This window comes from Mizuhopecten yessoensis, unplaced genomic scaffold, assembly GCF_002113885.1.
Source record: "Mizuhopecten yessoensis strain PY_sf001 unplaced genomic scaffold, ASM211388v2 scaffold1961, whole genome shotgun sequence".
In the NCBI taxonomy this organism is placed as follows: domain Eukaryota; kingdom Metazoa; phylum Mollusca; class Bivalvia; order Pectinida; family Pectinidae; genus Mizuhopecten; species Mizuhopecten yessoensis.
In genome coordinates, this window is record NW_018404308.1 from 259,313 (window position 1) to 271,723 (window position 12,411).

A 12,411-nucleotide genomic window follows, 5' to 3' on the forward strand; every position below is an offset into this window, starting at 1 on the left:
ACTAATATTAAACACAGTCTCACAAATTATAACTTGTACCCAAAAGAAGGCAAAGATAGCGAATATAAACATTACATCTCTAAATTAACATAAAAATGGGAGAACCGACTGGATAAAATAACAAATAAAAATAAATAAAAAAATAATGTCTCACAGACAGATAAACACGAAACAAAGTAGTCTCACACATAACGTAAAGGGATAATACTGGACAAAGTAAGTCTAAATAATACATATTGTCTAACAAATTACTACCAATCGGGAAAAATCCAGATAAAGTACACGGATGTAAAATAATCATTACCAGGAAAAAGCTGGTCTCATGAAATGCACCTTAACAGAAAGACGAGACAAGCAAACTTTTGCCAACGTCCTGTTTGAACAACTTTATAAACCCACCAACTGAGGACAGCAACATGATTCTTCGTTTAAAGTGTTAAATCTATATCGAATAAAGCAAACTTTCAATTTTTATACAGTAACCAAAGGGCGATAATCGCAAGTACTTTGTGTGTCACCGTATCAATCTGTTCTACATTAATTCAGTGTACACTTTTATACACCTTTATTTGAGATCCTTTACAAATCACAACTGTCAATTTCTGATTAATTCTGTCATTCAATTTAATAACTAGTTTATGATTACTTAAAAACAACTAGTCTTATGGCATGTATTGCCGTCCATTTTTCTTTTTTTTTTCAATAAAAAAACTATAACCGTTTATCAAAATGGAAAGGACATTTTTTAAAAGAAATCAGAGGGCATAGCAGAGCACTACATATCGCATTTCACACTCCAGGAATAACGTTGTATCCTTAGGTGAAATTGATTAGTTTTCATTAAATAAGAACGAATGTTATCGGTAACAAATATTTGAGTATTTATTTGACTAAGAAGCAGTGAAGCAGTAATGACAACACGCTTTTATATACAAACAATGTAAACAAGGATGTAGCACTATCATCAAAATTCGTCATTAGATAACGAATGTGTACGATTACATTTACTTTAACAATGAAAACGAACAAATATAAACCTTTATGTATGACAATCTATAAGCAAAGGCCGATAACACTCGAGGCTAGAGCATCTTCCACAATTTAGAGTCACACATCAGCTTATTACGTTCGAGGTCCAATGAGTCTCAGTACGATCCAAGAAATATATGGGTATGAGGCAAAGCGAAACATATTGCAGTTTGCTGTCAGTTTTCAATGGACTACAGTAATTCCACAAGCGACGCATTTCAATTGATTGGTACAATCAACTGATTGAAATCGGCAGATAAGATTGCTCATGGTTCCAAATCAAAATTACACTAACAAATACGCTATGCATGCATCGGTGTATGTTAATATTGGGAAATGTAACAATGCCACAGAATGGAACATATCATGTTGCGTCGAAATAGTGTCGTTTGTTGCTGTCAGGGGTTTGAAGGACGGGAAATGTCCGCGTTGTAAATATTCCGTGACACAGTATCCCAGATTCGTATTGATACTGAATGCTATACTATATATGGTATAGGCTTTCCTGGCGACTGTCAACTTGAGGTTATCACGTTCAAACACTACTGACGTTGTTTTCGCTTTTGTATCGGTTTGCTGGCATATACAATAACTTGGATATTTGTAGGTCGTATCACCTAAATGGTAGGTGATTGTCTTTACGCCTGGACACAGTAGCAGGGTAATCAATAGCAACCTCAACGACAACGGCATTGTGCTCATTCCAGCTAATATTCCACCTATAATCAGGTCTGTTTTTCTAGGTTTTGTTTGCTGTTCACCTCCACATCTGAAAAAGAGACGTTACATATGCTATAAGTACTTTGTCATCAAACCATGCTAGCACAGTGATCTTGTAAATCCATATTTACCAAACATACAGTGTTTAACATAGTCACAATAGAAACATGATGTTCAAATACAGACAGGTCACGGAATTTACCAATGTTTTCATATAAATAGACAGCACTTGCCCAGTCCCTTATGGAACATACATGTAAATAGGCTTTGTACAATATGTACCTAACGTACGGCATTGCGTGCATTCTTTATAAAGCAGTACTCATATACACCGTATGGTGAGTTTATGCCGACTACAAAAAAGAGCCCGACAAGCACATGCTTTGTTTTCAACTTTTACTTTTGTTATCGTATACTACAGTTGACCAATATTTACCTCAAAGTTAAAAACAGGTCATATTTTCCAAACTTCGGATTCTTTGTGGTGGAGGTATGATGAATAACCGTTTTCTTATTGAATACCTAAGCTAATCATTCAAAAACGGATCAATATAATAGATGCAGTACCTTGGGTTAAGAAATGACCGCTTGGAAACAGCGATCGATCAACTGTTTGATATGAAGACGCCTCGGAATAGTGATATTTTAGAAATGAATTGGCATCGTTATTCATTGTATAATTCACAACTTCCTGAATAAAAGTATTTATATAATCATGATAGAATAATATTATATGATTCATGGTCCCCTGGAGGATAGCATTGATACCAGTATATACATGTGTTATATATTATTCATTCTTGTCTGAGATATAAAAGCCAATATCGATGGAAAAGAGAATTGCTTGATGTGTTGTATAGCCCACTAAAATATAACATTGTTACCAATAGATTTTGTATTATACAAGATCCGATGAAATGATCACAGATAAAACCCTACATCTAATTTCATGATGTAGATTTTTAATAGAAATAAATACTTAACAAGAAAAGGTGAAATCCTAAAAAACTATTTCAAACCAAATAAGTATATGTGAAATAATTATATTTCATAACTATTTAAATGGATGGGGTTTTCCCAAATGTCTAGCGCATGTTGCCGACATAATGTATGTGGTGAACAATATGACGAAACCTTAGCATAGTAGTAGCCAAACAGTTATAGACAAGTCAACATTCGTATACGAATTGTACTATTTTGTTTTTAAACAAACTTCGGTGATGGATTTCTATTTCAATCACAACTTTATACACTCAATGTGGTTATTTACGATGTTTCAGTGCTACAAGTTTGTCATTTTAGTAAAAGTTTCAAGTACGGCTTACATTATTATGAAAGATTTCCTTAATGGTTATTTTTATTACAAAAAAAAACCAGTTCAACAATTTTGTTATTACAGCGTAATGTTTCGATACCATTGTCCAAATATTTGCTGTATTTGATGTTAATATTTCAGTTTACTTGTTGATACACAAAGACTAAAAATCATTGGCACATCACACCAAATAATGCACTCTTTCGTCAACATTTCGTCTCGTATGACCTCCCGAGTCATTTTCTATTACTGAAAGGCTATTTGGTCAGCAGGGATGACCGTCACAGCCCCTTCGGAAATACCTTTGTTGCCATCTTAGCATTGCCGATTGCTCCAACTAGATTAAATCATTAATGTATGTTTATCTACATGTTTCACTGTATTTTGTTCTTGTTCAGCCGGTGTAATATATTTACACTAAATAAAACGTCGTTTGTTTCTTTTTGTTCTATCAAATCATCGAATGTTTAAATGAAAAGCTAAATTAATGAAATTATGATAGAAAATTCAGTGATATTGGAGATTGAAAACGAACTTACCTGCTGAGGAATTCCAACTGAGTGCCGTATGCGTCATACCTGCTCGTTTTGTAAATTTGTATGGATGAAGATAACATTGTATCGCATTTCACTGTGTATACTGTATGAATGACGGTTGCTGTGTTCACAATGTTACAAATAGACCCATGTCTGCTCGGACTTGAATAATATCAATGTAACAACCTCTCTAGAAGTGGTGAAGGTCCAGGTACACATTTAAATGGCTTTTATACCTGGTCTGAAGTCTTACCTTGTTTATGTCCACCCTTAACTAGGGGCATGGTGTAACAGTATATGACCTCAGAGTGTAACAGTATATGACCTCAGACAAAAGTTAACTATATATGTTCTTATGTTTTTGAATATAACTTCAAAATTTTGTTTTTATATCATTCTCTAACTGACTGCTTCAAATTTTAAGAACAGAAAATATCATGCACTTTTATAAAACCATTGGCGTTTTTACTATTTCCATTTCTACTATTTTTCTTTTTATACAAAGGTGAATTGAGGATGTTAAATATCTTTAAACGCACCTGATATTTTTTTTTTTAGATTCGTATATACATGTGCGACTTTAAACTATATAGATGAATACAAGACTACAAGTCCATATGTGACATCAGAATAATACATACCCGTCGACGTTTTGCTTACAAAGACTCATTGTCTTTCAATTAAGACATTCTCATTTACCGAATGCGGAAACTGACCATTCTACTCAACACAAAAGCTTGTGAATGTACACAACACAGAAGCTAGCTAATCTACAGAACACATTCCCTTAACAATCTACACAACACAGAAGCTAACCATTCTACAGAACACATAAGCTAACTATTATACAGAACACATCCCTTGACAATCTACACAACACAGTAGCTAGCTATTCTACAGAACACATCCCTTGACAATCTACACAACACAGAAGCTAGCTAATCTACAGAACACATTCCCTTAACAATCTACACAACACAGAAGCTAACCATTCTACAGAACACATAAGCTAACTATTATACAGAACACATCCCTTGACAATCTACACAACACAGTAGCTAGCTATTCTACACAACACATCCCTTGCCAACCTACACAACACAAAAATGAACTAATCATACACAATACAAAACTGTTTACTCCTGTCGGACAAGCAAATCGCGTTGCGTTTAGCATACACATACGGAGAACGACAGTGTACGTTTACTCTTCTGATCACAAAATGTGTTTAATTGAAAGTAAACAACGATTTGATTTTATGTTTATCTGACACTGACCTATCAATCGTTCATGGTACTCATGATACGAGACAACATAGTGGATTGTGAAAACGAAGATAATGCATTATAGTGGAAAGAGTATACAAAAGAAGTACACATAAGTCAGAAATAAAAGTGTATCTTTTCTTTTTCAATCCGAAATATACTTTATGCTGTTACACTGTCACATTTTATGCTTGGATTGAGATTGTCAACCTTCAATAGAATCTCTTCCTCGTTCTATTAGTCTGTAAGTTCGGCCTAAAAACCTGTAAGCAGGTATACCGTAGTATATAATATCCATATGTAAGCACCATAACATATTGTCGTAGATATGATTTAAAGCGATGATACTATAGTTAACATGGGCTGTATAGTATATCGTTGGCTATATCATTTGTAATGACGATATTGTAGATTACCTACAGCTATATATTTGATAAATTCAATGCTGTAGCTCATCGTCAGCTATATGAATAATGACGTTGCATTATGGTATAGATCTGTCTATAAGATATATAACGTTGATGCTACATTTTGTCGACGGCTATACAATTAATGACGTTTTAGCTATAATATGTATTTGGCTATAAGATTTATGACGTTGATGCTACAGTATATTATCAGCTATATGATAATTGAAGCTGTATTAGATCTTTGGCTATAATATTTATTACGTTGATGCTACAGTACATCATCAGCTATATGATAAATGACGTTGAAGCTGTAGTAGATCTTTGGCTATAAGATTTATTACGTTGATAGTACAGTATATCGTCAGCTATATGATAAATGACGTTGAAGTTGTAGTATATCTTTGGCTATAAGATTTATTACGTTGATGCTACAGTATATTATCAGCTATATGATAAATGACGTTGAAGCTAGTATATCTTTGCCTATAAGATTTATTAAGTTGATGCTACAGTATATTATCAGCTATATGATAAATGACGTTGAAGCTAGTATATCTTTGGCTATAAGATTTATTACGTTGATGCTACAGTATATTATCAGCTGTACGATAAATGACGTTGAAGCTGTAGTATATATTTGGCTATAGGATTTATTAAGTTGATGCTACAGTATATCGGCGACACAATTTTTAATATTGTCATAGCAATGCTAATTGCAATATTAAACAATAAACATCAGAGCGGCTACACTTACATCAGAGCGGTTACACTCACATCAGAGCGGCTGCACTCACATCAGAGCGGCTCCACTTTTAAAGAACTGGTATGTAAAAAGAACACCTATGTAAGTTTTCTACGTTGACAAGTCGCATGGAATTCATTCTTGTAAGTAAATTATACCGGAATTAGGTTTAAATAGTATTAGTTTGTTCCTTCTGTCGTGCGCTAGCATCTGTACAACACACAAACTGGTGTTAGGAATACAACCATAACAATATAAAAAAACATATATATATATATGGACTTGTCCGTATAAATAATGCTATGGATATAAAATTACGATCATTCATACGTACCTTGTACGGTGTAACATGGAAAAGTGGCCGAGGATTTATCAGTGGTTCGGTGTGTTTATTAGGAATCTGAATAAGATCTAGTGTCAACACACAGTCGATACCATTAAGACTGCATTGATGAATGGAGAGACAAGCCAGCTTTAAAACACTCCTTTTCTTCTTGATAAAGGCATGACTATGACTTTCTGACGAATCTGCTAACGATGGAAATTACCCTGTCTATTCACTGCCCTTTAAGCGAAATTCATTTCGCGCCTGCCCAATTATAACGGTTGATAGTGTTTACAACTTCTTTTGTAAACGAATTTAAAATTAGAGAATGAAGTTATGTTTGAACGTCCGGTTAGAGGACAGTGCTAGACATATACAGAATGGTTAGAGCAATCGTTAAAAATGTCAATGGAGTTCCACAGACAGTACCAAGGGCGTGACGTACAACACATACAACAGTATGTCTGTGGTGTTCACACTGTAAACCAATACTCATAATGGAAACCAGATGAAATGTTCAGATACACATATTTTATTCTCTTTACACATACATTGCCGTATTCACGTAATCGTAATGGAACGTTCATTTAAAAATATTCTTACAAAAGCTTAGAACGATATGCTACATTACCGTGAAATTTGTTTCATTTATAAAAGAGTTAATTACTAGAAAAACATGTAAAATATCTCTTATGAATTGTAATATTTGAACGTGGTATAATTTTCGATGACCACTCGACAAATAAACAAACACTTGCGTTGTAACACGCAAGTGAGTTATTCGAATTACATAATTATAATTATTAGAAAACGCCAATTGGGAAAACTAAGGGAGATAACACAAATTCCAGGTGTGAGTGTTAATGTAATATTTTAAAATAAAATTGAACTGATATGCGTTAAATATTGATTATAAAGTGAGATTTTCCTCAGTAAGAACATTGCATTATACACATATATATGATGGAAACGGATATGTGAATTGTACGTGTATTCAAAACGTTTTGTGATTATATATGACGTAATTTCAAAGCAATATGCTCATTACATGTTTGTGAATTTATTGTTCTCTGGCAGACATCTGATCCTAAAATCGCAAACTGTGTGAACTTTTAGAACATTCTCTGTTCTATAAATTTAATTTAATTTAAATGCGTGAAAAAAACATGAATTGAAAAGGGTTTGATGGATAAAGAAGATGAAGTACAGTAAATAATCTTGCCCATTTTTGGTAGTGATAACAATAAACACACGCCGTATACCGAACTAGGACGTTAACAAGATCTATCAAAGTCGCGTCAGGTTAAGCCCTATAAAAGCATTACACGTGCACGTTCACCGTTACGGCACTTTTACAATGAGTTTGAATACCACTAGAAATACAGCTAAGGAAGTACCTAGTTAAATACAATATAATCTCGTCCACGTAGGACTCGTCAGTGGAACTTAGGGTCTAAAGCATGAAACCTCGTATCTGAAGTCAACAACAATTGGCACATACTTTTTTAGGGTTTCGTTCATATTTATAGCCTTATTGATATAAACACATGCATATAACTATTTTAACTTGATACACATCTTATGTTAACTAGTTATGTCATCGTTGACCTTGTACTGTAGTCTCATGAAGTATCACTACCTTCATATGATACAAACAGCGGTTGCCGCGATTTATAACAACGTTAGAACGGAAACAATACATAGGCTATGCAGGCGTCTGTGTAGGAGAGGGTTGTAAAATGTATAGCTGATACTTCCCGGAACAGATCCTGTTGTGTGGTTATATTGCTCGTATCCACGTCTTTAAACGACGGAAAGTTTTCTCTAACTATTTGGTCCACCACACAATATCCCAGGTCGGCGTCAATGTTGAAAACAGCGCTGAATAGTGTGTACGCCAAGGCGGAGGTCACTGTGCTCAAAGTGTCACCTTCGTGTACTGTAGTTACCGTGTTACTGGACTTGCTAGATTCCTGACAGATACAGTAGCTGGGATATGGGAATCTGGTAGTCCCAAAGTAAGTGGCGGGTTCCACCAGCACTGTCGCGTATAGTGTTAATGTCAGTACCTCTAAGATCCGACAGGTATCCATCAGATTGCGTCTTATGTCCGTAGGGTGCTGTAGACACGTTTAAGTACTGTAGAATGGAGTACATCTGAAATAACAATAAAAACAACCGACTCTCAGACGTATATTCGTAGTAACAAATCTCTCAAAAGCGGTTCGTCAATGATAAGCGCTAATTAGTCGGGTGCTATATGCCATCAGTCATCAGAAAAGGAAAAGGAAAACTGAATTGAAGGGTTGATTATGTTACTGTTTCTATTAAGCATGTAAACACTCCGTTATGATACATTATGTTTGTTGGTAAATATTGAACATATTTATGTATTAGCAACTTATTGGCCGTAAGGTCTACAAAATGAAAAAAACATTGAACATTGAATCAAATCGATCGATATAAAGGTTTAAGTAAATTAAAACATAATTTAGTAATAGGTCTGTAATCGTTACTTTGTAATTTTTACATATTTATTATTAATCTCTTTTTCACCTAAAACACGTTCCTACGGAAACTAACCCGCGGTTTACACAACGATATCACTCAACACTGCCATACAATTGTTTAAAGACGTTCTACATCTCGTGAACTTCTACGTTCTGTTTATATATCTGTCAATATGATTTTAATTATTATTTTAGTAAAATATGTTTGATCAAACCCGTTTTCTATTGAAGCCAATTCAATGAATAACAGTCAGTTGTTACCAATAATTGGTAAAACCATTGTTTTAAAAATCGTCATTTCATCACAGAGAAAAAGTCTCAATGCCATTAACACCTTCAATTCGTTTTAGTGAAAACGCCTGAAGAACTTCTCTGAGCTATTGAAGATAATAAAGCTTACCTCTCTGGTAAAATGTGCGATAATCCCCAAGTTTGTTCCATTTTGTGATGTCCTCTCATTGGTTCCCCTTTTATCTAGGTATGTACTCTTTCAGTAATGTTGTGGTACCTGTTTAACTGTGTTAGGTTGTTTTTTTATTGATTTGTGTATGTAATTGATGTTTCCATTATATATATCTAACATAAACATTGAATACGTTCGATCCAAGGGGTCTATAACGAGATGATTGATAAAGAGACTGTTACTTATACTAATGACGCGCCCTTTAAAATTTAAAATTTCAATTTGCATAGCCAATTTCACATATCTCACAGGTAAATCTAATATTCTATAAAATGATTTCTACTTACTGGAGTAAAACGTCAAATGAAATACCGTAACATGTCTTAATGACTAGGAATTCTTAGGACGATATACCCCGGCCTGTTTAGGAACGCGTTCAACACTACGATATTATTTGATGTACTTTTTATAGGGGTCAAAAAGGGGTTTCACCAAATGATACAACGATGACGACTTAGATCATTGTATTTGGCCTGTACACTGCTGGAGAAAATGGTTAAAATGGTGTCTAAATGAGTGACCAAACAGGTCACTGGGGTCAGAATAACTTTTTCTCAGTTACCAAGAAACAAAGACTCGTGATAGTTGTCATTTAGAATGCTGATCATGAGTTTTCAAAGGAAATTAATGACCTTGGTTTACTTCAAGATCACACAGGTCAAATATTTTAAAATTAAAATAAATTAAAAAGGCTGTTCTTATTTTCGCATGATCCATTTTTATAATTACAATCAAGCTTACAATAACTAACAACAGACAAGTTTTGTTGGTTTAGGTTGCTTTTCGACAATTGTTGTGAGAAGTCTAAGGATTTTCTTCATAACAGTTTCTTGTAATGTTCACGCTTACCTTGTCATAGGTTACTCCTTGGTCCGAACTCGTGATTCCATTTCGTGTGTAACTGTCAGAGTACATTGTATGACTAACCTGTGGCTGAGAGTACTGATTGAAACCCATCCATGTCTAGTGTTTCGTTAATCCTCATTTGATAAAGTAAAATAAAACTACTTATGTTGACCTTTATGTGTAGCGGTCAGGCTACTTGAATCGTTTTCAGTGAATCCTGAAATGTTTGACGTCTCTATCGTTTACCTCACTACTAGGCTACGATAGCACCAGGAGAGGTGGTACAAAATGGCTCTCGAACCGTGTGTAAACAGGTGTAAGTGCTCGTTAGGGGTAGATTTTATATAGGGTCTGTGTATTGAAGTGTTCTCACATCAACTGTGTTCAAGGTAATATTTCTGATATACAAAAAAAACACTATTTACATATTTATAGAAAGACTTCTTCTTCTGTGAGATAGAGGTTTAACTATCCATGATAATTTAATATGTACATAATATTGTACAATACCTACATCAAAGTAGAACAGACCCAACAGTGCAATATACGCACATAAATGTGTTCAGTATTAAAGTGTCAATGTCTAATATTATTTTTAATAAAATATACTGTAATGTTATTTACTTAAAATCCTCACACAGTATTAATTTAAATGTGTGAAAAAGCATTAATTGAAAAAGGTTTGATGGATAAAGGAGATGAATTACAGACAAATTAAGTCCAACTATTTGAAAGGAAATGTGATGAATGTTGCAGTTAGGAACGCTAAGAGCGATAACTGAATAGGATTCTTTGTGTTTTAGAGTGCATTTATATTTTCTCTCTCGGTAAATAATCTTGCCCATTTTTGGTAGCGATAACAATAAATATCAGAGCGGCTACACTTACATCAGAGCGGTTACACTCACATCAGAGCGGCTAAACTCACATCAGAGCGGCTACACTGACATCAGAGCGGCTCCACTCACATCAGAGCGGCTCAACTGACATCAGAGCGGCTCCACTCACATCAGAGCGGCTCAACTGACATCAGAGCGGCTCCACTCACATCAGAGCGGCTCCACTAACATCAGAGCGGCTACACTCACATCAGAGCGGTTACAATGACCTCAGAGCGGCTAAACTGACATCAGAGCGGCTCCACTCACATCAGAGCGGCTCAACTGACATCAGAGCGGCTAAACTGACATCAGAGCGGCTAAACTGACATCAAAGCGGCTACACTGACATCAGAGCGGCTACACTGACATCAGAGCGGCTAAAAGGACAACAGAGCGGATACACTGGCAACAGAGCGGCTACACTGTCAGAACGGAAACACCGACAAACGAGCGGCTAAACTGACATCAGAGAGGCTACACTGACATCAGAGCGGATACACTGACAACAGAGCGGCTACACTGTCAGAGCGGATACACTGACATCAGAGCGGCTAAACTGACATCAGAGAGGCTACACTGACATCAGAGCGGCTAAACTGACATCAGAGCGGCTACACTGACATCAGAGCGGTTAAACTGACATCAGAGCGGCTACACTGACATCAGAGCGGTTAAACTGACATCAGAGCGGCTACACTGACATCAGAGCGGCTACACTGACGTCAGAGCGGCTGCACTGACATCAGAGCGGCTACACTGACATCAGAGCGGCTACACGCACATCAGAGCGGCTAAACTGGCATCAGAGCGGCCACACTGACATCAGAGCGGCTACAATGACATCAGAGCGGCTACACTCACATCAGAGCGACTACACTTACATCAGAGCGGCTACACTCACATCAGAGCGGCTACACTCACATCAGAACGGCTAAACTGACGAATAGTTAGTTTAGTTTAAACATATTTATTACCAAAAATTTTAACTTAGCAACGCCTTCTCCCAATACATATTTGAAATGACATTACAATAATGACAATAAATATATACCATTGTTATAACAATTTGAACTCAAAATCTCTTGCTGGATTTAATCAAGTTTTGCACAGATCTAAAAATGTTTGAGTGAAGGTCCACGGAAAATTGTGAATTGCCAAACAAAAGAATTTCTAAATTTAGCGCAACATTCAAATTAATAAAATTTTGAACCAAAATACGTCTTTCGTTTGTAAAAAGGTGACATTCCATAAAATAGTGAAAGACATTCTCACAAGGATGACCACAATTACGAATAGTTTCAATAATCAAGACAAGAAAACATGCTAGTTGATTATTTATTATTGTTTAACATTGCAATCATATAAATTA

At 35.3% G+C, this 12,411-nt stretch overlaps 1 long non-coding RNA gene across 1 annotated transcript; it reads right to left on the reverse strand.

Annotated features, from left to right (window-relative positions):
* Positions 1 to 6,851: 6,851 nt before the first annotated feature.
* On the reverse strand, positions 6,852 to 10,468 carry LOC110443410. Its single transcript, XR_002462109.1, has 3 exons — positions 10,165 to 10,468; positions 9,253 to 9,368; positions 6,852 to 8,499 (listed from the first exon to the last, which is right to left on the reverse strand). It is a non-coding gene; the product is annotated as an uncharacterized LOC110443410 (long non-coding RNA).
* Positions 10,469 to 12,411: the final 1,943 nt, after the last annotated feature.